This window comes from Anser anser (assembly GCF_964211835.1).
Source record: "Anser anser genome assembly, chromosome: 4".
NCBI classification, from domain to species: Eukaryota; Metazoa; Chordata; class Aves; order Anseriformes; family Anatidae; genus Anser; species Anser anser.
In genome coordinates, this window is record NC_139724.1 from 24,789,863 (window position 1) to 24,815,321 (window position 25,459).

General features: G+C 33.2%; 2 long non-coding RNA genes across 2 annotated transcripts in view; one reads left to right on the plus strand and one right to left on the minus strand.

Moving 5' to 3' along the window:
• LOC310899227 overlaps positions 1–25,459 on the minus strand; it is a 128,270-nt gene that overhangs the window by 18,188 nt on the left and 84,623 nt on the right. The window lies entirely within an intron of this gene.
• LOC310899224 lies at positions 13,943–23,803 on the plus strand. Its single transcript, XR_014584093.1, has 3 exons — positions 13,943–19,186; positions 21,369–21,473; positions 23,191–23,803. It is a non-coding gene; the product is annotated as an uncharacterized lncRNA (long non-coding RNA).

Genomic DNA, 25,459 nt, shown 5'->3' on the forward strand with positions numbered 1-25,459 from the left:
TCTTCACAGTTGGAGGTATCATTTCATCATGCAATGTGTGCAAGTGAAAATATACTTCAGAGGCCTGGCAAACTTATTCTTCAGTAAATGACTTTGCCTCCATGGCAATAACTAATGAACATGCATGCAGAATACTCCTGTAGTCAACTTTTTTCTTTCTTTCTTCTTTCTTCTTTCTTTCTTTCTTTCTTTCTTTCTTTCTTTCTTTCTTTCTTTCTTTCTTTCTTCTTCTTTCTTTCTTTCCTTCCTTCCTTCCTTCCTTCCTTCCTTCCTTCCTTCCTTCCTTCCTTCCTTCCTTCCTTCCTTCCTTCCTTCCTTCCTTCCTTCCTTCCTTCTTTCCTTTCTTCCTTTCTTCCTTTCTTCTTCTTCCTTTCTTCCTTTCTTCCTTTCTTTTCTTCTTTCTTTCTTTCTTTCTTTCTTTCTTTCTTTCTTTCTTTCTTTCTCTTTCTTTCTTTCTTTCTTTCTTTCTTCTTCCTTCCCTCCCTCCCTCCCTCCCTTCCCTTTCCCTTTCCCTTTCCCTTTCCCTTTCCCTTTCCCTTTCCCTTTCCCTTTCCCTTTCCCTTTCCCTTTCCCTTTCCCTTTCCCTTTCCCTTTCCCTTTCCCTTTCCCTTTCCCTTTCCCTTTCCCTTTCCCTTTCCCTTTCCCATCAAATAAACCACCATCTTCAAATGTTACTTAATCTTCTGTACTTTAGGAGCTGACACTTAGAAGCTGGCTGTAACTCACTGATGATACTGGCAGCAAAATGACAAGGGACATCACCTGGTAGCACATTCCAGCTGCTGATGGTCTAACTGCGCTGATGCAAGACTTGCAACATCAGGCAAGTTCAAGAGATCCTGAAACAAATTATGAAGGCTGCTAACATTGCAGTTAGCCAAAAACTGACTTAGTATAAAGCCAGGTCCTGTTTTCAATGTGTCCAGGAGGTATTACATCTGCATAAAAGAACCAAATCTGCTCTTAACTCTTTCAATGCTTCATATATGAACTGTAATGCTTGACTATATAATAGGAGTTTCTGAACTGTATTTTCTATACATAAATATAAATATGAGTATCATTATCACTTTTTTTTTTTAACCTATAAATGTTAGTGCAATCATTAAAAAACAAATGCGGGAAATTGTCCATTTACTATCAATAATGTAAATCTATATTTTGAAAGCCGACTGCAGCAGTGGGAGCATAACATTGAGAAATGGGAAATGCCAATTCAGTCATCATAAAGATTTGGAACTACTAATTTGGTTTAAAAATGTTTTTTTGAAGGTGGAATCAAAATCATATTCCTATGAAGATTAACGATTTGTTCATGTATTACCTGGCAAACAAATTTAGGTCAGCACAGAAAAGAATTATTTTTAAAGTATTTAGAGTGGTTGTCATTAAGATTCTCTGAGGAGATCTTGGCTCCAGTAGATATTTTTCCAAAGACTTCAGCAAAGAAAAGATTTTGCCCTCTGTGAAACGTGTAAAACAAATATAATCTCTTTTTAAATACAAAAATAAATTACTTAAAACTTTTCAACTTTTTAGATATTTCTAAAAGTGACAAGCCAAAGCAAGAACATGAGTTACGTGTGAATGCCTTGAGTAATCTTGACGAAGCATTAATAATCTTAAAATAAAACAAGAGTTGAAAGAACAAAAGTCGAAGGAAAATAAGGCCCCTTTTTTCCAGTGTATGTGTGTGGAACAGCACAGCATTTAAGGAGTTGTGCTTGCTCAAAATATAGTTGAACAGAAGTATAATAGATGAAGTCTGAAAAATTTTGCCAATACCTCAGAAATTTCAATGTACTGTTATATTTCAGCTTCTAACACTGAGAAAATATTTTCAACTTCAGAGGAAGATAAAATACTCCAGAGAAAGCAGTGAAAAGTGTCTAAATCGTCAGCACTATAATACATATCACAACAGATTGTTGATATGTTATTTTGCCTACTGAAAAATCACAGTCACATATACAAATGTTTTGAAACAGAAAGAGATAAAATATCATGATACCAAAAATCCAGAAAATAATTGCATTTATTTTGTTTCATTCATCTTTACTTGATAATGCACATTTGCAAACATTTATTAAGAAAATACTAAGAAAATAGCACCTACCTTGGTAAGAGGAGAAACTGAACTTGGTTTAGCTATCTTGGATTCTTGAATTTTTATCAGGCTAAGAATTACCTTTATTCCAGTGGAAGAAATCACTAAGCATGTCTTAAGGTATTTCAAAAGTATAAAAAGTCAGTTTCATATTATTATTTTTTTTGCCTGGTATTAATTCTTCATGGAGACTGAAATGAAATAGTGTCATTATTTGCATTTAAAAATTGTGTAAGCATTTCTAAAATACATTTTCTTCACTTATTTACAGAGAATCACACATCTTATCACGACTTAAAATTTTTACTAGCTCCTATTGACAAAGACCTCCCTTTCTGGCTTTACTAAAGTTAAAATTGCCTTTTTATTTTAACTTTTATATGGAAAACCCTCCTGCCAAGTTCATCGTCATGAAACCGTTATAGCTTAAAACAGCACACTCTAAAAATGCATGATATATTAATATGTTAAAATACATCATTATGCACTGACAGGCAAATCCATCTATACAAAAAGAATGGTGATAAATTAAGTAGTGAAAATTATTGAATGAAAAGCACTTAACAATTTGTAAATACCACATTTATATGTATGTCAATTTGCAAAGAAATGCCACATGCATTTATGGCTATATAATTTTGTTTCATTAGAAAATACAACAAATATTTGTCTTCAGTTAAGTGACCATTTCACAACAAGATGTATATTTTTAAAGTATTTTGTGGAGATACGGATGGTATTTCTCAAAACTAATTATGCAGAAATTTGTGGCTTACTGAATAGCGGTTTTGCTGATTTTAACAGTCTTAGGATATAGTTGAAGTAATTTATACCATTTATATGCATAAACATGTATGCCCATGAGCAACTTGTGATGGAAACAGAAATTGTTTTTGTTCAGATTTACTGTTATATACAGAAGGGTTTTTCTTGTTTTTTTGTTGTTGTTGTTGTTGCTCATGTTTATTTAGATACCGTGGTCTGCTTAGCCCAGTCACACTTGCACCCCTCTATTTCAGCTGAGTGGAATTCCTTATACATGTGCTTCCAATACAATATCAAAGCAATCCTGCGTTCAGAGAGAGACATTTAAGATCCTTCTTGTCACAGCCCTGGCCAGGGCAAATTAGGTGTGTAAGAGGAGCAAGGAACAAAAATCTTTCTGTGGTTACTTCTGCACTGTTCCCTCAGTGCAAGGGGAGCACAAAAGCTCATGAAGGAGCAAAGTGTGCTTAAGAAACCAGGGAAACGAGGCACACCATGGTTTTTGGTTTGGAGTTCAAGCATTCTTTTGGCTTTTCATTCAGATAAAACAGGAAATAAATTCTGCTATTTTGTGTAGGGGTACCCTATAATCCTACTTGTGTTGTAGACACCTGTTTTGAGTATGGAAAATGTTATTACTAAATACTTTATCATTTATTCTTCCATTTTTCATGGAGATAAAAAAGATCTCCAGCTGTTACAGTTGCAACAGCTGGAAATTTTAGCTGGGGATTTCTGCAATTAAAGCAAGAAGTGAGGTTGTAGCTGGTTTGGAAATACAGATTATATCTTTTTCTGGTATTTCAGCTGTCTTTATTCAAGTCACTACTGCTCCTGTTTAACTGGGTATTTCTATATGCACTAATTAGCAAAGTTCTCTTCTGTTGCCAACATGAGCATACAGCATTGCAGGCATGCCTAGCAAGCGGAAAAGACGTTAGACTTAGTTCATTGGGATAGCCTTGGCATTGCTGTTACAGGCACCAGCCTTTGATTAGATCCAAAAGCAAGTGTGTGTATGTATATATGGCAACAATGTCTCATACTTCAGAATACAGCTTCTTTTCAGTCTACATTAAAAAAAAATAAAACTCTACAAATGTATTTTTCTCCATCTCGTTTGAAGTTAACTAGATGTAGATAATAAACCAGTCCTGGTGGGAAGAAAAGGTACACCTAGTGTTTTATTTTGTCGGTTATTCCAAAGGTTGTTTTTGATTAGTTTCTCCATAGAGGCAGAAAAACACAAATGAACTTTCTTTAATTGAAATTTTATTTGACCTCTTTGCCAATTAGTGCATATGAAAATGTTAGTTTACCCAGGGGCAGCAGTAACCCAACTAGCAGTAACTGACTTACAAGAAAATGTTACTACATTTTTATTCTATTTTATTTGCAATAACTTATGTTTCAGTATATATATATATTTTTTTTCCACTGCATTTTTATTCCTCCCTCATTAACTAATAACAAATTGTTTGCCATACTCTTTCTATGAGTAGTTTACTAAGAGAGTTATTTGAGGCAATGTGGCAATTAGGGGACCATAGGACCATAAGGGGTCCTATGTGGTCACTAAGAGGATGATTTCTTTTATACAGGCATACCCTGCTGTCTCCTGAAAATATGTTCTGAAGAAGTTTGACAGTAATTTTACAAATAGTCATTTTTCTCATAAGAAATTACATAATAGAGAAATTATGTAGGCAGAGACTTAAAAATATATGCAATGTTAATACCTGAGTACAATATGTTGTACTTCAAGACCTTTCCCATTCTTATCACAATACTAACGCTCAAAAACAAGTGAGACTTCTACAGCATAATACAGAATAAATGCAAGAGGACTGCTGCTGAACAGTCACAGACAAGATGTTCCATGCATTTATTCTAATGTCAGTATAAAATGTAGACAGCATTACCAAATAATTAAAGATATTGTACTACAGGCTATTGTATCTGTATTCATAGCAGCTATTTTAAACATAACATTGCATTCAGTAAGTTTCATGCAGTAGGGTGAGGAATGGAAACTGCTGTGATAACAATGACCAGAGCAGATTTTTAAATGTGTGATGATGATACTCTGAAATGAAAGAAGTGACTACAGTGCTACTGTGGTACCTTGGTTAAGGCTTGTGAGTAATGCCAATAATAGACAATCCTCACATCAGGACAGAGAAATATTGTAAATGTGACATGGAAAAGTAACTTTCATTTATTTCGAAAGAAAGATGTAGAGAAATGCTTCTGAAACAAAAAAAAAAAAAAATTATGAGCATCATTAGCATTTCATGGCACAACACCCACAACAAAAGCATATGTCTTTTTTAGAAGCTGTTGCATACATTCATTCATTTTGTTCAATTACAATTCTTTCTTGCTCAAGGCATTAAAAATCTTGTTCAGTTATCTGAGTCATATAATTTTAACCTCACACATAAATGCTAGAATTTTACCATGAACTTAGAAGTGTAGTTTTTCTTCTGCTCTTTTAAAAATCACATCTACAAAGTTTATTTCTCTCCTATACCTCCAAATTCCCAAATCAGGTACCGTACTGTTTCATTATGTTTCTTTTGTTTGTCCAGTGGCAGATATTTTCTCCAAAATGACACTGAATTTTGCAATTTTGAAAATAAGATTTTTTGATGCAATTACAAAATAATAAATAAGTTACGGAAGTCAGAGGATGCAACAGATAGTTTAAATCAGAAAACAGACTTTTAAAATGTATTTTTTTTTTTTATTGCATACTCTAATAAAACCTCCCTAACTCAGATGAAATCTAACACTTAATAATTGATTTGACTTTTTTTTTTTTTTCTCATTTTGACACCAGTTGACTTAGAGAAGGCATACATATGCTATTTTGTGGAAGGCCTGTCAGAAGTCATATGGGTCATTTTGAAGCTCTCAACTGAATATATTCTGTATTTATTTATTTATTTTTTAAACACAAAACTTGGGAGCAAAATATTGGCTCAGTCTACTGTAAAAACAATGACTGTTGGTGCCATTCTACTAACTGTTAACTTCCTTTGTTCCATGCCACATGTAAATACAAGAACACAACTGCTTTGACAAAATGACAAAATTTGAGAGAATGACATTCTCAATTCAAGAAAATCAGATATTGAACTGAATACACAAATTCTTCATTTGAATGCTTTAATCCCATGAATCTCTCAGCTTCCTTTCCTGGTAAGAAAATGAAGCAAATATTTTTCAGATCATTAGAAATCACTTTATAGAATTACCTGATGGTCTTTTTCTCATAACCTTCCCACATGCCTAACCAAATTAATGAAGAAAGAACTAGACATATATAAATAATAGGTGTGATGTACTCATAAGCCTTGTGTAATTTTCTTTCTCTTCAAGGTTTTAGCCTAACACTTACTGATAATTTTATATGCCTTATTTAAAAACAGGTTGGACAATAAGATTTAATCGGAATAAAAATAAAAAGCCTGGCAATGCACATACTTACAATAATAATAATAATAATAAGAAGAAGAATAACAACAACAACAACAACAACCATTCTTTTCCTTTTATTTCCTTTCAACCATGATGCACAATCGGCATGGAAAATAAAACCATGAAAACACATATTAAAGTGCATTGCTTTGAATGATGTGTATCAATTTCATATAACCTTTTAAACTAGGTTCTTTTTTTGTCTTTTTTCTTTTTTCCTTTCTTTTCCATGAGTAAGTGAAGCTACAGATATGACTCCTAGAAGCAAAAAAATCTATTTATGGCACATTTTTAACGCAAGCAATATGTCTGTTGCAGAACACAAGGTGGATGGAAGAATGAATAATCAACAGCAGACCACGACATTAGCACAGCACACACTTCAATAATCAGTGTTTAAAGGTGCAGTGCCCTGGGCCAGCTATCAATGTAATCGATGTAACAGATATTGTATCATATATCAGGTATCAATGCTAGCTCTACCAATGATAAACAAGTGATGAAGAACAATAGAAAGAAAAAATATTAAGATTTATCACTGTATTTTTAATATAGATAAGGGCTAAGCATTTGTTATGGAATGTACAGACTGCTAGGGATAAATTAAATGGCTAACAACCTGGCCATGGCAAACTTTGGTACGCCTCCCAAAGACAAACTTGTTTTTTAAGACTTCATGATTGTTGCAGATTCTGAAACAGAAATCTAATTCCAAAAAATTCACCACCACCACAACCAAAACCTAGACATTTTGGCTGCAATTCAGGTGAAAGGGTAGCATTGTAGAGAATTGGTATGAAGGGAGGCATATGATTTCTCTGTGTCACAATAAGTAACCTGAGCAGAAAATACTCGAAATATTTTTTTGTTTCAGGAGTCAAATTATATATTTTAACACTGCTAATTAAATATTTTTCATGTCAGATTCTCTTTTTTTGACTTTCTAATTTAGCCTTTTAACTTTCATGAGATAACTTTAGTATGCTTAATTATTTTCAACTAATTCATTATTAATATTATTGTTATTATTATTATTATTATTAACCTTTTATGGTTAGCACTTTTTCAAAAATCATTACTAACCTCATGGATGTGATCAAGTATTGTAGGATCTCAATGAAAACTCTTATATAATTAGAAAAGCTATATATACAGGAGAAGGGACTGTAAAGATAAGAGAGGCAGTCCAAGAATTACAGTTTCTAAATTTCAAAGTAGAGGCCTGAGGGCTGAAACATCTAAACATCTAAACATGTTAAAAATGGGGAACATATGCAGGAAAAAAAAAAAAAAAGTAAAAAAAAAGTAAAGTAAAGTAAAAAAAAAATGCTTAAAGAAAAATGGGAAAAGGTCAGATACATGTGCAGTGAATTCTGGCACAGAATTTCAGAAATAGAATTGCCCATTGTGTCTTTTTTCCTGCTGTAGCTCTAGGAAATTGGATGCATATAAAGCCAGCAAACAGCATAAGAGGTTGTTCTGTGAATCAAAGAAGGTGATGAAGTGTTACTAATCTTTCAACTAGAAAGAAACTTCCTATGTACTCTGATGATTTAACTCTAATTAGCCAAAGGCCAGCATATTGCTTTCTCTGTCTACAAATGTTCATGCAATGCAAATGAGAATGTTAATGCAAATAAAGGTGGAAAGCTGAAACAAAGCAAAAACATTTTACTTCTTAATGGTGATTCCTTGCTTTCTCTTACCAGCTGCTACATGTCAACAATACCAAACAACTGTCTCCTATGTTCAAATGCAGAAGTTTCCTTGCATTAATTCAGTGTTAAGAAGAAACCTGAGCTATATGCTCTATGTTTAACTCTGCTTCACGTTCAGATCTGGCAGGGTAAAAAATCCTCATCAAAAATCCAGAAAAGATATATAAAAAAATACTAGCCCAGAAAGTCTATAGGAGTAGATTCCTTAAAATATGGTATCAAAATTAAACCAAGACCAGCTTGGAGATTATTTGTCAACATTGGTATGTGATTCTGTAGCTGAATTCCATCAGACACTTAAAAATTCAGAATTAACATCTCACATATAATTCCTGAAAATTTCGTGCTATCAAAATTTCATGTTGAAATGGCATATTCTTGTTTAGTTGAACTTCTGTCTCTAAACCAAGTCTAAGAATATCAACAGATAAAAATAGTTTTTTCACTTGAAATGGAAACCTGACAACATACATAAATGACCTAATATAGCACCCAAAATTATCACACTGACTTTCATTAGTACCTGTAATACTCAGTGCAGTAACTGTCAGCACTGTATTCTTCTCTTCACTACCTAGCTACTGTTGTTAGTTTAAATGAGGTATATAATATATAAAATCATTATTATACAAAATTAAATAAAATATTAGAAAGTTATTACTGTCTTAAAAAAAAAATAGATGAAATGCATCATTTCATATCCCAGGGAGGGGAATCCCAAATCATTAGTAGTATCAACAGTAAGAAAGGGGTACATACTGCAAAATAGAGCTGAAAATGAATGTTTGATTGATTTTATGAACTTTATAAGAATGATTTTCTTTTCAATCTTGAGACATAATTAAAAATATATATATTTAACAATGTAAATTCCAGTTAAAATTGTTTCTGTCAAATTGGCTTACTGCATTAAAAGAAAGAAGACAGAAGTGTTATGGGACGGAGCTCTGAAAAGCTCTTCAAGTATAATCTGTCCCTGACAAATGTCTTAGCACTTCAGAATTGGGGGTCATTGCTCCTTGCAGCCCAATGAATTACAAAATGGGAGAGAGAACAACTAACTGCATCAGGAAAACCTGAAGTACCAGCTTACAGTATTTTACTGGCATTTTGCAGATGTCATATACATAGTCAACTCTGGAAACAAAAGAAAGGTTTTGACTTGTGCGTCCCACAATCCAAGTGAGGACCCTCTGGGCCATTACCAAAGGAAATTGTTTTCCCAGTATATTCTGTAAGACAGGGACAGATTATCTGCTTTAGAGAGAATTTAGAGATGAAAATTCAAAGTGAAGACAGAAATCGTCTTCCAGCCTAAAGTAGATGTTTCTGCATCCTTTCTATCAGCAAAGCTTTCAGCTAAACAAGCTGTGATTTTTCACTCTCTTCATTCTGTTTCTGCTCTGTGGCTTCTTGATGGTCACTTTTTTAGGGTACCGTTAAGAAAATGTTTTCCAATTATAGGCACTTGATTCTCCTTCAGGTGTTGGACAAGAAAACTGGGTAATTCACCAGGTAGGCAGTGTCAAGAGAGGGAAAGACAGCAACAAGCAAGAGATCATTGTCCACCACTGCTGCCCACACATGCAATGAGTGACCTGGAAATGGTCATTTGAACAGCTGTAACCATAGGGCCTGAACACACCTTTTTTGTAAATTTAGCCTCAGAAAACTGATCTATTGAACAACAAAATCAGAGAATTTTCCTGATCACTCTAATGGCAATCAGTTCAAGAATTAAAGTGTACACACGCCCTTATTTCCATTTGCAATGTTCATTTTGTTGTCTTCATCCATCCAATACTTCATCTCCATGGTAAAATTGATTTCAAGGGAAAACAAGAACAAATAAAGATCCCCAGTGGGGGAAAATAAATAAATAAATAAATAATAATTATTATTATTATTAATAATAATAAATGAAAGTTATTTAGATATTATAAAACAAAAGTAGAAAAGTTTGCAACCCAATATCCTAATTTTATTTCCTTTAACTGATGTGTTATAATCATATCATCCTCAATCAATATATCATCCTCAACCAAGAGCATAAAATTGATGAGGATAAAGACGTTAGAACGTGGTAGCTCTCTTCTAACTAATTGTATATAATAGTCATTCTAAAAGTTTACAATACATAAGACAAATAAAGACATATTCTTTAATACCATATGGCAAAAATCTAGGCAGCAAGAATCAATTTCTTGCTACATGGTTTTTAACTTTTGTTATAAGTCAGTCCAAAGCTGAACTTAAAAGCTGAGAACTGCTTTCCATTAAATTTTAATGGGAATTTCACTTGGGTTTTAACTGATGCCAGGGTTGTTTCTAAAACAAAGAAATACAGTATATAATTCTCTAAGTGTGCAAGGTATATACATGGAAAAATCAACTATACATTTCTGTAAATTATTCTGAAGGCATTGCCATTTTTCTGTTTTGTACTATTTACAGACATTGTCCTTTAAGGGAAGACAAGAATGGCTTCCATCAAATAAAACCTTTTTCTTTGTTTGTTTGTTTTTCTGAAAACTGTTTGTGATGTATTAGTGGTCAAATTATCATGGCTTAATGAACTGTTCAAAATGAAGATATATGCTGAAAGAAAATGAGTTTCCACATTTTTTTCCTAGACATGAGTTTTTATATACAAACAGTGAGGCTTATGCACACTAATTAAACAATGAATACTCTTCAAAATCCTGCAGATTTAGGATTCCTAAAACCACGTGTCATGAAATAAAATTCATGAGAAATTGGTCAAATTAGAACATGGTTTCACAAGAAGATGCTCAATTGCAGTCATATTCATTACTGGTATTATCAAAAAGTCATTTCTTGTACCAAAATAAACATTAGCATATCTAAATGAATTATAGATTATAACTTATTTACATTTCTAAAACTCTCTCAGGAGTTTCTAATGCCTTATAATGCCAGTAAGCAGATAATCTGTGGCTCTTCAGATCAGTGTGGGTGGGGAGGGGGAATCTGTTTAAGTATATTTATTAATATTGCAGCATCTCTGTATCTTTTTTTCCTTAAAAGACAAGATTCTGTCATATTTCAACTTTCTATTGAAAGCTTTTTGCCCACCTTTAGAGAAAAACACAGATTTTTCGTAAGTTTGATATACTTTCATCATACAAGTACTCCTGGAAAATTGTTTGTTACACTTTTGTTGTAACTTTGCATAGATTCATACTAGAAAATGTCTGTAACCTTTCCTGTATTGTCATGCTGACTCCTGAAGAGACACTGGCATAGTTTAGAATATTTATTATCCTCCTTAACTTTTTAATTTGATCTCTGGTATCTATGGTAAAGGCTGATGGTTGTGTTCACAAAGGTGGTAAGTTTTCTCAGGAGTAAGATTGAAATCATCCTTGCATTCAGCACAGGCTGCCAAATACACTCATGTTTGTTATCTTACTGTTCCTGTGAACCAATGAAGTGAAATGGAAAAACAAACATTAGGAAGTTAGGAAATAAGATAAACAGGAATAAATCAGGAATGAAATAGGCAAATAAATCAACTTACATCGAAAAATTTTTCAAAAAAAAAAAAAAGTAATTTCTGATATCTTAAGAGTATTTGAAAGAGTGATATAAGTCTGTAACATATATGGATAGAATTCTGGGAAAGAAAAATAAGAATATATCTGCAAATGTAGACATTTTGGCAATGATTAAATCATTTTTTTTCTTTTACTTTCCATTAGATGCAGTCATCATAGGAATATAGGTTGCTTTCTGGCACACTTACAGATGCAATGAAATCTGTACCTTTCTGTAAACTGTGAAACTAAAAATTTCAAACAGGTTCAACTGCTATCACCAGCAAACTCAAAAACATCATATTTATTTTAGTAGCACACATGAAAATTTTGTGTAACCGCAAGCAACTGTGTATTTCTTTCACATTCTCATCCCTCTTTAGTGCCTACTGGTTGTACCTAATGGTTGCAAAAAAATGTGCATCTCAATACCTTTTTATACATAATTTTATTATGATTGACAAATATAAATTCATAACAACCTTCATTACCAGAAAAAAATAATTGTTTGTTTTTTAATATTTATTATCTAACTACCTACTGTAACATCTGACTGTGACAAGTAATAGCTATAACTGTGATCATTTGAGGCAATTTAACTTCCATATCTGTAATACAGTCTCATTTGACCTCTAGGGCACTTAGAAAACACTAAAAGCAAAACCACCCTCAAAACTCAATAACAATGTCATGTTTTTGGCTTAATATGAAGATTTTGAAACCATTCACAATGAAAATTTATTTTAAAATATATAATACCCATAATTCCATCAGTTTTCTTGCTTTACATTTTCCTTTAATCTGTGAATTTATGGGGTAAGCCTTTATTCCTCTTAAAATAAAATCTCAAAGAAATACATATACTAAATTCCTGCAACTTCTCAAGACAAAACAATGATTTACAAAACAGGTTACTGGAAACTCTGGTGGAGTGGTTATTGTATTTTTCACACCTAAACACATGACTCCTGATATAAATTATCAGTGAAAGAAAAGTAGGCCTGTTCTCCTTCACTTTTAACTTCATGGGCTACTTCACAACTGCATAAGCATGAATCAGCTAAGGCTTTGGAGTTACGGATAGCTTGTCAGCACAGAAAGAAACACATTCTGGACAGAGGTGTTAGGAGCCAGTATTTCCAAGTTTTACATCTGTATCTGTAAAAAATTTCCACTTCCTTCTCAGCTATTGGGGAACAGAACAATGTTCCCCAAAACTTTTTAAAAAGTGTTGAGGAGGGTTTGCAATGTGTTAGGCGTGGGCAATATGTTATGGTTCAGCTCTTGTGATTAACAGAACGAAAACCAGACTGAACACAGTATTCCAATAGCCAAATTTCCATCTGTACTTGTCCTCAGGCATAAACTGCACACTTGCTTGGTAGGATAGCATCTGCCCACACCTATGGACTGTAATCACAGTGCAGTTTCATTTCCCTGCCTCTGACAAACTGAACCTGTATCCAATCTGATGTCCAAAACTGATGTGTTCAATCACTAGCCTCTTCTGAGTCATCTGCCTCTGCTGATTCTTGAGACTCTGCCCCTACTTTCTTGCCCTTATCCTTTATTAATCTTATAGAATCATACAATGGTTTGGGTTAGAGGAGACCTCCTTAAAGGTCATCCAATTCCAACCCTTTGCCATGGGCAGGGACACTTTCCACTAGACCACGTTGTCCAAAGCACCATCCAACCTGGCTTTGAACAATTCCAGGGATCCAGAGGTTCTCTAGGCAACCTGTTCCATTGCCTCACCATACTCTGAGTAAATAAATTCTTCCAAATATCTAATCTAAACCTAACCTCTTTTAGTTTAAAACCATTACTCCATGAAATTATACTAGCTATATGATGACAAAAGAACATGCAGAGTATCACTGGAGGCCCCACAGCAACGATCATCTCACCAATACTCAGTTAAAGTAATTCAGACCTGGGAGCTGCTCAAAACTTGGTTTGGGGATAACAAAGAGGGTATCCAAATGGGAAAGACTGACATATACACTAAATTCGTATGCAATGTGGAGATTCAAAAGTGAAGAAAGAAGAAAATGGAAAGCAATAATGAAAATTTCCCAAACTGGACTCTAGAATGAGGAAGAAGAAAGAATCCATGTGATAGTTATCCAGGCAAAGATGACAAGAGAGAAAAAATAAAAAAAGAAAAAAAAAAGAAAACAAAACAACAACATCAAAAAAACACCTTTTATGAACATTACAGTCACTTCACCGAAGAACTTTGAATGCTGACAACTCACTGCAAGATTCTGTGCCACCTTCTTGAGTGAGATGGGTACTGGCAGTCTGATTGCCTGGAGAGTGAAAAGAAGTATGAGCGTTACACCATACAAACAGGAGTACATATTAGTAAGCTTCTCAATTACATTTTATAACTGTATTAATGAAATTTACTTAGCATTAACTAGATCATTTAGAGTGTAAATGGCAGCATCACTGAAATTGGACTAACCACAATACATTTTTTGCTCAATTTTAATTAACATTTAAGATCTTTTGTTAGACTAACAATATTTTTTAACTTCCTGTATAAGAAGTGAACTTCATAATAATCTGTTGAGTACAAAGATAAGAATTTTCATGTTTTTAAAAGATTAACAGTAAATATTTTTTCTTGTGAGAAATCACATCAGTTGCCAAAGCAGAGTAGGCTTTTGTTTTGCCTTCCAGAAGGGCAATTTGATACAAAAAAAAAAAAAAAAAAAAAAAAGGAAATACTGTTTCATGTATATTTGTTTTCACTGAGAATCAAAGTTTAATTTACAATTATTACTTAGTCAGAATTTGTATTTCATATAAGATATGCTTATGAAAAGACTTATGCTTATGCTTATGAAAGACTTCATATTTGTTATAAATTGTGATTTTATGTAGTTTAGAACCAGTATAGATGTCATTTTTTTTTTTTTATATTGTATATGGAGGGCAAGAATTGCCTATTTTCTGGTCCATTGCCTTAATCACAATATCATCCTTCTACATACAATCTGGGATAATAAAGAAATTATATAATATGGATTTTTCAAGCTTCATTTACAGCAAATTGTCTGTAACCAGGATACAATTTTATTGAGTTTGTCTCTTAAGTAACATTCTTTATCTCAATTTGAAAGTAACAAATCTTTTGTATGCAGTGAGCACTTTTTTTTTTTTCCTCCTTAAATTGTTATAAGTTATTCACAATCTCATCAGCAATGAATGAGTGTATATTCAACCATTCATGGTGTGCTCCCTTTTTTAGGCTGGGTAAGTGACCATAGCCAAAATATTTCCAACAGTCAGACCTGCCTTTACAGACTCCAATTTACCTTTATAAACTAAACAATAGCACAAGGACCAAAACCAAATCTGATGAACTTTTTTGCTAATGAACTCATTAGATGGAATACTTGTAGAAAGTGGATCACAATTTTCTTTTGGATCTTTACTTTCCAAAATCAGCTGTGTGTAGTAGTTCAAAAGTCAGCATGTAGTAATGCAAATATTTACTGCCAAAAGCCAGTGAATTAAGCACCGCCTGTAGTTAGCAAGACATTATAGAAAGCTACACGATGATAACTCTAAGTTTAACTAATTCAGGTTTATTTGCATATGAAAAACAAGAAACATCTACTGAGAATTAATATACTCCTTTCTCAAGTACCACAAATATTTGATGCAGAAAATAAATCTCTCCGTAATTAAGGTGTTTATTCCAACTCCCAAATCCATCAAAATATAAAGCCCAGAGTCAGTAGTGATGCCTATCAGGTATCAGGAAAAGCAATGGAATTACCAGCAGCAAGCATTACACACTCTCAAAGTGATCATGTAAGAACATTTGAAATTCCTTTTCATGTCTATCAGTTAGAAAGATTTCCCATTATGGACACACAATGAAAAATTAAACCCACTCTCTGCCACAGACTTTTTTCCTTTACAACAAATTTCAAAAGTTTTGTCTTGTGTCTTATCAGCTGTAGAGGTCTGACATGATCAGTCCACATCTTCAGACTGAGGCATAATTCAAGTAATCATATAAACTGAAAATCAAAAGCCACATTGATTCATAAGTCTGTAGGGACCTTTTTTTTTTTTTTGTGCAAATTTGAAGATTACTTTCTGTGTTACTATTCTTTTTGGAATATATTAATTACTGTAACCCTAAGTATTGAAAAAGAGATTATAACATTAAAAAATAAGTACAATGTCTACATCAATAACAATTTTATTAAATGACAACTATAATTACATATTGATAACATCATTAATATTATTATTTTTAACTACTCTTAGCACAGTCATGACCCAGACTATAGTGAATACCATCTTTTTGTCTAGTTACAATAACATCTGTGTATTCAGTGGTAAGAAATATATTGTCCTGTCAAGAAAATATTTTTTCCTCAAAGTGAGCTCTTTTCATCGCTACTGAGAGTTTTTTATCCTTGTTGGTCAAGACATTCCAAGATATTGAATAATGACAGTAGATCTAAAAATAATGATGAACGAACAGTAAGTAGCAGAGAGGGTCAGAGAGTAACCAATCTTTCTGTCCACTCCATGAATCCAAGATAGCACTGATATAAACAGATGAATACATGAACTTGATGCACTTTTTATCAAAATCTATAACTCATATTTTGAGCATAAATTTTAAAAAGACTTCTAATTAAAAGAAAATAAATATATCTGAATGGATAATATTGCTTAAACTATCACAAAACTCTAAAATCTTAAGAACAGGAAACCATAAGTTAATTTTTGAACTATATTACAAAAAGTAATTAATAAATAAATAAATAAATGGTACAAGTCGTCCCAGATACATTTATCCAATATGTTACAATGACAGGAGAACTGATGAAGATGCACCATTTTCCTTGTAATTTATATTCAGAAGCTAGTAGTGTAAGTAGTAGCAAAACTATTGCTTCTCCTTCTCCTAGTCAAAAGTTCTCTCTATTGATAAGCAGAGAGGAAGAGTAACATATTATTTCAATTCATTTTTGGATATATACTACGGAATTAAATATTAAGCTCTCAGATTATCATTGACAAGGGCTAATCTGAAGAACTCTAAACACTTTAGAATTAATCTAATCAGCTTTGGGAACTGATTTTTTTTATTTTTTTTTGGGGGGGGGTGTAAATTACATACAAGATAATGCCTTTATTCTTACTGTACTAGATTTCATTTTTACTTATGAAGTCAGCCTTCTTGTTCCAAGATTATTTTGTCTGTTCTTCTAGCATAAAGACTTGTATCCATACCTATCTTCAGGCATCTAAGCAGATCTACGTTAAGGTAAGTAGATTTAAATTATTGCAGATTTCAGGTTTGAATCTTTCTGATTATGGTTTAAATATGCTCATCAGAATGAATAAACATCAGTTATTTATACAAAGTTTATACGAAGTTCCAATTCATTTTTTCTGTGTTAAATTATGATTTATAGTTAGAAACAAATTGGTTGAGCAATGATGTGCTCAATATAATCTATACAGAGATAATTAAGGCTGTTAAACAACAATAAAAGGCACAAGTTTTTTCAGTTACTAAGTATAACCCCTTTGCAAAACTAATGGTAATAGAGAAGCCTTGGTTTTTTAAGGTATTGTGTGAATACTCTCATATTTTTATTTTGTCAGAGGAAGGGAAAAGAAAAGCCTATATAAACTTGTTGCAATAAACTCTTCTTGTTTACTGCTGCTACGCTGAGTTTAAGTTAAGGTCAGAAAAATCCTACCAGAAGACCTTGTCTGAAAATTCAGGAAAAATTGTTGAATCAACCAAGAGTTCTGCTGTGAAAAACATTTGCAGTACCAAATTCAACAGGGTTTTCCTTTCCCACTTTACAGCCTAAACAAACACTATAATGGTTGAATATGTGGAAGATGAGAATTACAATCCTGCACAAGCTGAGACCTCATGCTACAGTACAGGAAAAATTCCAGGGACTGTTTCCTAACTTAATTTCCTGAATTAGTTCTTACAAATTATTTTCCTTGGATTAGCTTTACAGACTGGATAAAAACATGTTGGTCAACTAAATTTTGTAGGCAGAACTAGTTATAATTAATTGAAGAATTTTTAATGAACTAAATGAATTTTGTGTCAGGTTGCTACCAAGTTGTCTGTGAATACTTAGCTGATATTCTGAAAGCATTTCATAAATTTAATTTCTTAGTTTCTGACATGATGTCTTCGAGAACAAGAGAATTTTTCATTACCATTTCTGATAAACAAGAAAAGCAATTATACTGATAATTCAGCAATGCTATCTAATATTTGAAATTTTAAATTGTTGTGAGTCACAAAAAAGGATCATTTTGCTTTGGTTTAACTTTCCCAGATTGGTGAGAAAAACAGAACTCTGTTTTATGTGATGATGTACTTTTGTATGTTCACAGTTTCTCATCTAGCCTTTATTCATATAACCTTTCCTAAAGAATCAATAAATGTGCACTCACTTAGATCCTGCTGTATTACAACCATATTCAGTTTACATCAAAATGAAATTGTAATGTAAAGAGATTGACTTTGAAAGTCAGTTTCTTGTACGACTTGAGATGCATGGTAATAGACTGTAGTGAGAAGATGATAAAAATATTTTTTGCTCAAGTTTCCTGCAGCCATGCATTTTTTCATCTATGGCAGAGTAGATGAGAATGCGGTTCAGGAATCTTTGACTGTGAGACTTTTTTTCTGCAGGTAATAGGTTTGCTTGATTAGAAATTACAAGATAAGACTAATACGATTGTTTCATTCAGAATCCTCTTATATTTTAAGAGTACATACACCAGAATTTAAAACTACTAAGTTTAAAATGTAGTCTCATTTATAAGTCATATGAACTTGCAGCTAACATCTGATGCTTCTCTCTCCTCTTCTCACAAAGAACAGCAGGGTACAACTGAGCACAACAAAGCCTCCAAATAAGATATTAAATATGCTTTGCAAAACTGATACAGAAACAATTCATTTGACCAAGAAAGACTTGAGTCAGAAGAGGAGGGAAGCGTTTTCTTTTCCAGTAGTTGATTTGATTTATGATAGCGCAGACTGAATGGGGAACTACTTTTGAGAAAGTTCAGCTGGGAGGTGCCCTGCATCCCTTTGCACAGCTCAAGTAACTTCAAGGGCAATACCTGTGATGGAGACACTCCCTCTATTTTGTGCTGGCAGCACTCTGGCTCAGGTGTTGCTACTAAACAGGCCTAATTGGACACAAGCATTGTAAATTCATAAGAGTCACACCTTACCAGGGACTAAGCCTTGTTTAAGGACATGAATTCCAGTGCAGTGTAGTTGAGGAACTGCTAATAAGAAAGAGAAAAAAAAATAGCATATGTTACATGAATGTAAAAGGATGAAGTTAGAGTACAACTCAACAATTTTACACTACAACTACTTGTAGCCACTAGGGCCCATTGAGCTCACCTATACAGCAGTGGGCTATACTGTGATGATCTCCGCTTGAGCAGGGATGCCTCTCAAGGCTACTATGTGAGGCTGAGATATCCTGTATCCAATGTCTGCTGTTTGCAGTGAGGTAAGTGTCATCTTTTAAATGCATGCAATATTTATATGTGTCAAGCTTAAATAACACTCTGTATGCATCAAGTTAACTTAATTATTTGGTATGTAGTAAGCAGTAGAGAGTTTGACTACCGTTTAACCATAATAGAATGCTTGACTGCCTTCTCTATTTGATCATTAATTCTGTTTTATCATTGCCTAATAAATACTTTTGGTCAACCTCATGATGAGTACTTGTTTCAATAATTCACCTGTAACAACAAATATTATGTAGATTTTCACCTAAAGCAGCCCTCAAAAGTTCTCTGCTGATTTCTACTATTTTGTGCTCAGATATACTCACAGATACAATCATAAAGTATTTCCTCTGAAACTTTGTTTATGATAGGTTATCGCTGTTAAACAGACAACAATTGTTTTTATTAGTAGAACCACAATACTACCAGGTTTCCTTGGGCCCCATATCTGTAGATCAATATTTCCCCTTGAAGGAGAAGCTATAAACTCAGTTCTGCCTGACTTACAGTAATAATAAGACCTCACCATCATTTTCAAAACTTTTTCTTTCATATATAGCCTTAGCTCAAAAATTAAACCCATCTAATATCTCTTTTGAAGAATGAATTATTCCTATATGATAAATGTCTAAATAAGGAAGAAGCCTTACCTGAAATTGAGACACTATGTATCAGTTTCACTTCATGTCTTGCAAGCAGTAAGAATACTTATATATTTTCCAATATTATGCTTCTGTACCCATGTATGTGTAAAATTTGTCCTCTGTCAATAAAGAGCAAAACACTTCTACCAAAAGCTGAGAGAAAAGAAGCTCCATTCTGGATCTTATGAGCAAACAGCCCAGTCCTTGATTCATTCTTCCATTAACAAGAACATCTTTCCTTCCACAATCTCAAATAGACTGAATTTGCCTATTATGTCTCCTATAAAAGGTAGCACTGAAGTAAATTTTATTTCACAGAAACGAGCTCTGTCTCTCTCTTTTTTTAATAATTTATTTTCCCTATCAATAAGAGCTGATAATAGCCTCACCACGTTATGGAGGGCTCAAGGTGATGTTTGAAATATGAGATTATTCCAGAGAATCAAAAGATATTAAAAAGAACAAATCCTGCTAGATCTCACCAATAACAATCGGTTAAAAACAATGTCTTTATAATGAACCCTTTCATGTTTATTGCAGTTTTTTAAACTCATGAATATCCTTTTCCCATTCTGCCTTATTTTATTGAAATATTTTTGATGTATTCAATTTGTAAATGACAATTTCATATTCACTGAGGTGCTATATTTCCTTAAGAAGATACAGAGCTAAGAATCTGACTATTTAAGGAGGAGCTTTCCAGCTTTCTACCACCAAGTTTCCTGAAAACATTAGGAATGTAATCTCTGGAATAAAAACCAATAGTTTTGCTTATGCCAGTGAGCATATTAGCACAAGGTGATGAAGTGGTATTGCAGTCTTGCCAAATGTTATGGCTATCAGTTAAAGTAGTAGAAGTTATTTGCGTATGGCAGGATCTAGTTTCTTCACCTCTGTCTCTAGTCATCTTGTTTCATTATGATTTACGTGGATTCTAAAATTTTTATGTCAACAGTATGAATAAAATTTTAATATCTCATAAATTAAATTAAACCATTACCAAAAGAAAAAAATATGTAACTATTCTCACTATAGTAGTTCTATTTTTTTTTCAGGAGTAATTACTGTAATTATTTTAATTTCCTGACATAAGCAGTATCTTCTTTAATCAGATACAAAATAATTCATAGTACACCTTCCTATGAAGCAGTGGTTCACTTGCTTGGAAATGAAAATAAAAATATAGCTTCTGTCAAAAAAGAGCAGGTTTGAGTGTTGTATATCAGAGATTCACAGCTACTGCTATCATCAACATTCATGAAATAGAAATCATATTTCAGTTGTGAGGTCCTACAATGCCCACTTTTTTTCTTTTTTTTTTTCCAGAACACATGAGTTGGGATACTTTTACAAGTAGTATAATTAACCAAAGATCCCTGGCACAAATCATTCTTTAGCAATACATTAGAGGCATTGTGCAATTCTCCTAAGTGACAAATCTAAATGTTACTAACACAAGTCTGAAAAAATGTTACCTGAAACGTCAGGTTACATGCGTAACTCTTTACCTCATTTATATTCTTCTTCCATCTAGCACAGATAAAACACATCTACCATTTGATATTTCATGTGTGAAAGTCTTGCTGAGATTCATCACAACCAAGTGTGTCCAATTTTCTCTCCTGGCATGAAGCATGTAGTAAGTGTGCATCAAAACATCAAAATTTTTCCAGCTCATGAATGTTTATACTCTTTCAACCATTGTTGTGCTTGAAATATAAATGTTTTGAACACACCCATATTATTAATAGAAAACAAGCAACCATTGTTGTGCTTGAAATATAAATGTTTTGAACACACCCATATTATTAATAGAAAACAAGTTTGCTTTTGTTTTTTAATCAAGAAAAAGAATCAGAATTAAAAGAAAATACTTTTACCATCATAAAACCTCTGGACACATATAAAACTGATGTGGCAATTAGTTATATATGCCAGACTTTATACAGTACAGCATTACCTGCAATGTTAGAGCATCAGAAAACTGGGGATTCCCTTCTCTGTTGCAAAAGGGATTACTGTAAAGTGAAAAATCATCAGAGTTGTGAAAAATATTTAGTATAAAAGACAACTATGTGGTTTTAGACTCCCTTTCAAACTTGAAATTGACTCTAACCTTTCCTAAAAGTTATTCTCTCAGACTGTTTTGTTTTCTACCTAGAATTACCTTAGCTTCCTGCTCTCCCAAAGATTAGTAATATTTCAGTTAAACATCCCATGTACCTTTCTTGGTTTTATCCATCTCTGTTTTGAGGTTTATTTTCTTTCTGAGATTGAGCTGACGCTTTAAAACAGAATGTATTATGGCAGGCTGAGTCAGTCATAATGTGTTTTGGAACATAATGAGAGATGGTTAATGCTGAACAAAATTGTTTGAAGTGCATTGGACAAAAATTTAAAAAATTGCATGTTTTCCTCATTCTTGAAAATGTTGGATAGTCTGTAAATATTTTTTTTTCCAGAATTATATTTTAAAAATAGAAGAAAAGCCATATTTCCTTACAGTTTCAAAATCTTTACAGAACACTGTTATGTGGTTCTAAAAGTCTTCATATTACACAAATTTTATTCACAGTACAAATTTAGCTGATACAGCAAAAAAGTCAGGAAACATTTAGTAGCACTTAGCTTAATTCTTACTCTTTTGGGAGTTGGTTGTTATTTTCAATGTTGCCATAAATTTGACTTTTTCCATAAACTTAAACAGGAGTAGGATTCAACCTTTGGAAATGAATGCATGATTATGGCATACAATGTGATTGTTCTCAAAAAGGAAAGAAACATTTAGAATTGTGTCTGCTTCTATAACATGGAAAAGAAAATAGGAGTTCATGTTTTACTGCGTACAATCTCATTTAAAAGTTCAAGAGACAAGCCATTTTGTTTGCAATAAACAGCAGAAGGGAATGTTTTTGATGTCAAAGTCACTTAGATACATAGCCCTACTTAAATCAATATGAATTAAGCATCTAAAAACAAAACTTGTAGATCTGGGCCTATGGTACTTGTACATCAGAATAATCAGGAGAGATTTGGTATGCATGGTTTGTTTCCCTGAAGGTTGAGCAGGAGTTGTGGTCACCCAGCATTAGAAATGACTCAAGGCAAATAGATAAATAAGTTTCACAGATCTGAGCTTTCTGGAGGACTGAGGCATTTGCACATAAGGACAAACATTCTGTACTGATCAGTGATTTGCACCTAGTCCAATGGCAACAAGCTTCCTATTTATTGTGTTTTGTGGGATTTATTGTGTTATTTCCTTGCCATCTGTGCTGGTGTCATGTTGTGGAAAGGTCTGAAAGTATAGATAAGAACAGCAGTAACAATTTATTCATTTATTTATTTTTTTACAGGAAATACTGCTCAGCTGATAGCATGTGGCAGTGCTCTCTTTTTTTCACAGCTTCAACTGCTCTAAAAATATAAATGAATACCCATCACATTGTCTTTAATTTACCTTATACTACTGCATGGACACTAAATTAAAATTACCGAATTTTGCCTTTTTGGAGTTAAAAATGCTTTTCTTAATTTTTATTGTTGTTGTTATTTTATTGTCAGTTATTTTGTTAAATACTGTTTGACTACTGCATTGAGGAGAGCTGTAATATTTTGACATCTTGTATTAATGGAGTGTACAAAAGGTTCAGAATCATTTTGCACATTACAATATACCTTTACTCTGTTTTCTAGTCTTTAGTCTTTATTTTAAATCATTGTCTACAAGCTCAACATTAACTATTCAGTAACACTACAGTAAATAGAACTAAATAGCACTTGTTGTCATTGTGTGTTTTTGCATGAAATCAATGGTAGTTATAGAGGTATTTTCAAAGAGATACAGAGCTTCATTGTGATTTTCATGTGGAATCAGCATGCTTCATGATAATTCCAATTTCATATGCGAATTAAGAGGATGGGGGAAAAAAAAGGACTGAGAAGAACAAAATATTTTTTTATATCTAAAAATGAAACTAATAAAGTTAGGAGATAATCATGTTAGGAGAGCCAGAAATTGAAAGAAGATTCTTGGAAGGAGGGGTAATAAAAACAGAAGGGGGGGAAAAAAAAAGACATAATGGGGGGGGGGGGGGGAGTCAAAGATAGAAACAAAAAATAGTAATGATAAAGAAGCACTGAAGAAAGCTACAATCTAGGTAATACTGTAGTCTCATTAGGAAGTTCACAATAGCAGAAGTATATACACAATTTTCTGTAAAAATAAATAAATAAATTTCTAAACATTGCATCTTCCCCTCAGCACTTTCTAAATCTACTCCCTCCTTAGCATGTACCTTTATATCCAATAATGTGAAGAAGATGTTGGAGGAGGAGAGCTTAGTAAAGCTCATGTATTGTAGGTTTCTTACCTACTCTAACCCAACTGACTGAAATCATAAAGGCAGGGCTGTGCTGAAGGCAGAGATGAAGCTTTGCTTATACAAAGCCATCTGCCATACCCTTGTCTGCAGAGCCATCCCAGGTGGTGCACAACCTGGTTAATCCAGGCTCTGTACAGTTGGATACACAGCTGAGACATTTATGCTAGGAGGGCTTTTCAAGCTTCTTTGCAGACAATGATGTAGCTGGCACTCTGTCTCTGCTGTTGGAGCAGAGATCAGGGCTGCAGCAGAGCCTTTGTCTTCCCAGCGACTATTGCTCAAGGCTGTATTCAAAGGTTTTTTAGCATTGATTCAGCTGTAGCCTGCAAGAAGAATCCACATTTTGTAACTAAGAAGTGCCAAAATGAGTGTGTTCATCTTCCCCCAAGAAGTAGAAAAGTTGTAGCAAGACCATTCTACTGTCAAAAAAATCAAACAAGAAAGCCCCCAAGATTATTCGTTCTAGATATTCAAGCAATCAGATTGCTGATTGAAACGTTAAGTGGGAGACAGGAATGAAAGAGGGAAATCTTCCACAACAAAGGAGCTGAAACATGGGACATGGCTTTTATGCACTGGACTGCTCAGCTACTACAATAAATATTATTGTCTCAGTAAAAAATGTAGCTTGCTAACAGGGCATGATTTGTGGTAGCTCCATAAGACTGTGCTATACTAGGAGGTCCAGTACAATAAATACATAATGAGGATAAATTCTAGAGCACTGTGAATTTTTGTGATTATATTGTACTGGCATAAAAGTTGAGGTATTCTTAAAATAATAAATGCAGAATGCTAAGCAATATGTAAAAACAACAAAGGACATGAAATAAACAGGAAAGAAGTCAAAAGAGAAGCCTGTAGAAATCAGAAGTCAGAGAGGGAAAACACAAGAACAAACACACAAAACACTATTTTTTTTTCCCCCAAGTAACGAGTCTCAGCTTAGATTTTGCCAAATCTTTTAGACCAGCACTACTTATTTTATTGCATACCATGATAGTACGAGTGAATAAAATATCGGATAACAGTAGGCACTTAATGATTACATGAGTAATATTAATAATTCAGTAACAGATCAGTTTTGCAAAAAGTGATTGAAGATGTTTGGATTTGATTCTCTGCTTTGAATAACAAGTATTAGATTAACTTTGAAAGGCAGAACTGTTTATGGTAAATGTCAACTCCTTTTTCAGGAAATAAAACAAATAGGTTGAAAACAGGTTCTAGTTCCTTTGCC